Source organism: Anastrepha ludens, chromosome 3, assembly GCF_028408465.1.
Source record: "Anastrepha ludens isolate Willacy chromosome 3, idAnaLude1.1, whole genome shotgun sequence".
NCBI lineage: Eukaryota > Metazoa > Arthropoda > Insecta > Diptera > Tephritidae > Anastrepha > Anastrepha ludens.
Genome location: NC_071499.1, coordinates 101,098,009 through 101,104,255, shown reverse-complemented (window position 1 = coordinate 101,104,255; position 6,247 = coordinate 101,098,009).

Here is a 6,247-nt window from a genome sequence, read left to right as displayed (position 1 = left end):
ACTTTCACTTATGCAGATACCACTTAACAATTTCAGCATTTGATATAACTTATATATATAACTTATATTAAATGATTATATCGTCCCCTTAGTATTAAAATAGCCTATACATTTTTTGATGTTTTGAGAAAATGAATTTCAAACTTTTTGTCGGAAGTAGCTCTCACTCAAATCTCGTAATGTCCGTAAATATTTATTAATTTTTGACTGACGTTTTGACCCACTTTGTGGAACTAGAATTTGACAAAATTTTGACCAGATATAAAATCGACGATGGAGAATCCAAAAATTCAATAAAAAAATAAGAGCCTATTAGCACATAGGTCATTATTATACTAAGGGAACGATATATATTAAAAAAATATCTGCACCTTTGATTAAAATTACGCTTAGGTGCTGCTATCTTCTTGCTCGTAGCTATACAAACTCAAGCACGCACCAGTATGTGCATACGTGATTGCATATGCAAATGTTGTTATCTGCATACAGATGTATACATACATACATACATATGTGTGCTCGAACGTAATGTGTACAACTTGAATTTTCTAGTGGAGGGTTGAAATTTGGCTGCGAAAATCAAACTCATGTTCACCTTTTGATACTCTGGATGTTTTTGTTGCAATTGTGGCAAAGTGTCAAAACTATTTATGTTTGCTTAACGGTACATAGCCGTACATGTTTTTCGATGCGTGGTCAAATGTAGATGTTTACTTACATACGTGCCAACGTATTGTTAATCGTGTGTGTATGGACAGACATAAATCGTAACGGTTTTGAACATAAATTTATTTTAACAATTTGATTTATTGAATTATATAATAATAATAATAACTCATACTCATACTCATATTTGATTTGGGGCAAGCCACATGATTCATTCACAATGGACGGTTGCAGATGTTTTTATAAAAGAACTTTGAACAACAAGAATGAATAGCGAAGATTTGCTGTCTTGGCGCGCTCTTTTAGCTTTTACCTTCTATTTATTAGCCCACGTCTCGATTGGTTGGTGGCAGAGCATTCCAAGTGACTATTTACTAAGTGACCATTCAACCATAATCTAAATATTCAGAAATTGTCACTCTTCAATAAATTTGCATAAGTCAGCTACTATAAACTCGGTAAATCTCGTGCCGAACACGATAAACGCCAGCTGCGGCAGGTACTCCTATAGCGAAGCTGTAAATCCATGCTTTGCTGTTGGACAGCTTCGGACACATTCAAAATATGATTACTCCTGGGTTAGCAGACCTATGGTAGAGTGGTAGAGGGCATTAGCATTCCTCTAAAAAAACTGTACACGGCGATTGACTTGAGCGTAATCGCGGAAACCAATAGAAACTGGTCTCTGAGTGTTAACTGCAGGTTTTCCAAAGCGCTCTGGCCAGTACTGAATCTTGAAAGGATAAAATGTCTGCTTTGATTCAACAGATCAACTACCAGCGTCCTCACCGGAGTTATAACGGGCCACTGCACTATTGGAACCCTATCCAGTAGAATGGGTGTACCTCACAATGACTTCTGCACGAGTTGTGGAGATAAACAGAGTGCCTTGCCCTTCGAAGAAGCCGTGCCAAATATCTCGGCGATTATTTCTGGAAGACCTGGGAAATTTGCAAAATGTCTCACTGGAGGGACTAGTAACCTTCCTAAAAGGATCTAAGTGATTTGAGCAACTTAGTTAGAGTTCGTAATCAAATGCAGATATCACAATATGGCTTAGGGTCACCGAGTGTCTTGCCTTGGACAAGCAACCTGGCTAACCTAACCTAACCTAGATCTATTGTCTTACTATTTAACATGGTTAAATAGATATTTGGCCCCCTCGAACTTGCTAGTGGCCAAAAACGTACAATGCAATTCCTCTTTGGATTAGATCGAGAGGATATCTCAGTGCTAATACCACAGATTCATCCAGGGATGCTTGTGGTTTAGCCAATTCATACGCTATCTCATATCTTGTGATGTTGTACTCGTAATAAGTTGCTCTTATTATGACGAGCTTGTTGATGCGATGCGTTGCTTGTACATAGTAAGCACACAATTTAAGTATGTTTTAAGTTTACTACTTCATAAGCCCTATGAGAAACCCAGCAATATGCTCGGCAAATGAAGTGATTAACATTTTTTAAATTTAACTAAATCAGGATAGATACTTAATCACGAAAATAAGTATATTTTGAAATATTTATAAATATAATTTTCTGAAGGAGGTGCCCTAGATATTCCAAACGTTAAATAGCAAGAAATATGCCTTGTCAAATAAAGTGAACTTATCGCTTTCTAATGACTGCGTATTTATGAAAAGGTTATTATATACCTTAATTCGAGTCCGTCTTTTAAAAATAATCCAAGTGCTCAGTAAAAAAGGCGCAGGATGTTTGCCTGTCTTTTGACCAAGTAACTTGAATTGACTTCGAGTTTTGCACCAGTAAAGCATTAAATGGTTAGGCTTCAAAAATATCGCACTTGTTCTCTTTACGAATTGTTGATTCAAGAAGATTAACTGATATTCGTACATATTTCTATGTCAACGCCATGCCATGAATCACTCCTCTAATATCGGACAATAAACCCGGTCAGAATGTCATGTTTTACTCGAAATTCAAATTATTGTGTTAGAAAACGAAATAACGCAGTTCTATTCAAAGCTAATTTTTTTGGTATTTTTTCCCCTTTAAAATCATTATTGAGTATGAAAATGCACTGCTCACTTGAAAAGAAGAACATTATTTAGCTTGCTGCCCTCTCCAAATTGTTCGAGAAAATACTACTTGACTGAATTGAACCGAATGACCCAAAAATATGCTATTTCCTCTCACCAGTTCGGATTCCGCAAAGAACATTCAACTGTGCAGCATATTCTCAGAGTAGTCAACAAAATTACAGATGGTTTCTATAAGAAGAAATATTGCATTGCATATTCAATATCCTTAAAAGCCTACATAACTGATATACACTTCTTCATAAAATACGACTACGAGTGGTCTAAAATCATGACGGCGACAGCTGGAGTACCTTAAGGAACCGTATTGGGAAATGGAACTTCAACCAAGAAGACTAAGCGCAAAACACCCACAGATCTTGCTCGTACTGTAATAAAAATAAAATTATAGAAAATTATGTTGTGTTACTAAAGTTTATAACTAAATACTAAAGGCAATAATGCTCTCTTGCAAAGGGAAAGGGCATTTTAATTCCAAACCCCAACACCAATAACTTATTGTGAATATTAACAGATTGTAATTTATAATGGAAATAAAATTAAAAAATTTGGGACCTTTAAGATAAAGGTACAAAACAAACAAAAATTGCGGGAATAATAAGTTGTGTACGAAAAATGGAACACAGTGTCATCAAATGTATTGGTACAGACAAAAATATGCTAGAAAGATAGAAAGTTGAAAGACACCTCCTCGAAAGACTACAGTTCAGGAATACAAGGTTATCGTTAAAAAAAGTAAGCGTGATATTTTAAGTCACCTCGAGCGATAAGGCTGAAAATATATGAGGAGCCTCAATGAAAATGAATTGTGCGGGCGTGCGAGCAGAAAAAAAAGTTACTGTCAAAAAAAAAGATCAAGGCACGTTTGTCTTTCGCAAATGCCCTTAGAAGCATAGCACGAAACTAAAATTAAACGATTGGTCCTGATACGAAGACTTTTGTTCATCATTCATTCGCGGTACACAGCAAACAGAGTAAGCAGGGTGAGGATAGCGTGAAAATTGGAGGATAATTTTGTTGGAATGGATTTGGGCCAATAGTGAGAATAAATGAAAAGTGTGCCTATTTTGAAAAATACTAAATACTGACTATTTCCATGCATGATGTTGGGGGCCTTACCTTACAGCAAAGGCGGTGAAAAATTAGCTTTCCAACGAAAAAACTTGTAATTCTGGATTGGCCAGCACAAAGGTCCGACTTTAACCCTTTTGAAAATCTTGGGAACGATATTAAGGTTAAGGTTGGGCAAAAAAATTCCAGAATGCCAATGAACTATGACAAGAAGTACATACATGAAGCGTCAATAGGAGGTTTACCTCGCAGGTGTGAAGCAGTTTTTAAATATAATGGATACCAGCCAAATCAGCTAATTTCGAGAAAACCGCTGAGAACCGGTTAACGGTCTGATGTTAGCCACACCTCTGCATTCTGTACATCGTGTGAACAACAACTGAATGGAAGAGCCTAAGAATACCTTGTAAATGAGCGAGTACAATTCTGCTGCCCAATTCTCTATAACATGACATCAGAAGATACTCTCACAATTTTGCTGCGAATGGCCAAATCTTTCAGTCTATCATTCGCGCAATTTTACTATTTTTAAATAATTCTATTCTCCATAATTCACTATCTTTTTCACTATGTGACACCGTATGACAACAAAATCATTGAAAACACTTTTACTCAGGTCTAGGCAAGTAGACAAAACTGACAAAAATTGGACTTTAGTTGATAGGGCCCGGATTCGAACCTCCCTCGGGACATAAAATGTCAAACGATAGCAAAGGTTTTTTCTAATAGTGGTCGTCCCTCCGCATGAAAGCGGATACAAAATACATGTCGAAGACAAAGTAAAAAATTTTAATTATATAATATTAAATTTTTAAATTATACAATATCCAATAGAAAAACATTGATAAAAAGCGCACAATACGAACATAATACTTAATTTGGTGTGCACACTGCTTGGGGTTTTTTATTTTGACATAAAAATGAAAAAAAATTTATATATTTATAATAACGCTCATGTTCAAGTGCTAATAAGGTTATTGACCTCTGTTGTGTTGCTCACTAACTTGGGCTCTTCATTGGGTCTCAGCCGCTCAAACATTTTCCCACAAATAGAGAATGCCGACGATAACTGTTTTTCTCGCCTAAGCTCTGAGGCACACGGCATTACTTCACGCATCAGTTTCGGAAGGCTTTTAGGTAAAATATCCCGGCAACCCAACGTCAGAGAGGGCAAGCGATTTCTTTTTGGATTTGCGAAATACAGCAACACATATTAAGAGCTGATTGCGATCATGTCTCTGCATCAAGCTTAACAAGAATAGAGCAATTGTTGCCTATCGCACTATGTAGCCGAAAAGCATTACACAAATGTACCGTAAATCTTAGCAAAGAGTTCTGGCAAACACTCATCAGCTGCTAGAAGGATTCCGTTAATAATTGCATCTGCTGAAAGTGCATTGATTTCAAGAGCAGATAGCGGAATCTGAGCAGAGGCCATTGCACTGCGAAGAGTCGAAACATCTGTGGATCTGTTCTCAACAGCAGTCACTCATTTCTCAATATCATCAGCTTTAAATTTGCTGTTTCAACAGCCAGCATCATTGATTCATTGTTGTGCCAACATGTCAGTTGACGTCCGTGGCTCACTTGTTTTCATTGTTTTCAATGCATTATACCGATGTAGGTGGCGTAATAGTAACCTTGCGAAGTTTTTGGCTGTAATTAAAAAAAAATGAAAAACTTTGATTCTTCTTGTGGATTACTCTTATATGGTCTTTTAATTTTTTTTACATCAAGTCGAGAATATGATGTCATATAAATGGCCGCCGCAGTTGATTGCCATTTGAGCCCTTTTTATGGCATTTTCCATCACTTTGGCCAAAACTTCCGGCGATAGGTCCTCACATTCTTGACGGATATTGTCTTTAAGAGCTGCAAGAGTCTGAGGCTTGTTGACATAAACCTGCGACTTCAAAAAGCCCCACAAAAAGAAGTCTGGAGCGGGCAAATCAGGCGATCTTGCTGGCCAGTGCAAATCGCCAAAGCGGGAGATTAGGCGCCCGGGAATGCATCCTTCAGCATATCGGTTGTGGCACGAGCAGTGTGTGCCGTTGCACCGTCCTGTTGGAACCACATGTTTTCCAAACCCAATTCATCAAGTTGCGGCAAAAAGAACTCGTTGATCATTGCTCTGTAGCGCTCACCATTCACAGTAACCGTTTGGCCCGGGACGTATTCGAATAAAAAAGGTCCGATGACTCCTCCAGCGAAAACAGCACACCAAACAGTAACTTTGAGCGTGTGTAATGGCTCTTAGTGGGTTACACGTGGATTTTCAGTACCCCAGAAGCGTAAATTTTGCTTATTTACGTACCCGCTAAGATGGAAATGGGTCTCATCACTCATGATTTTTTTTGATGAAAAATCACCTTCCTCTTGGGGATGATTAAGGATGGCTTGAGCGTATGTTAGACGCGATTGGCGGTCAGCAGCTAACAGCTGATGCAC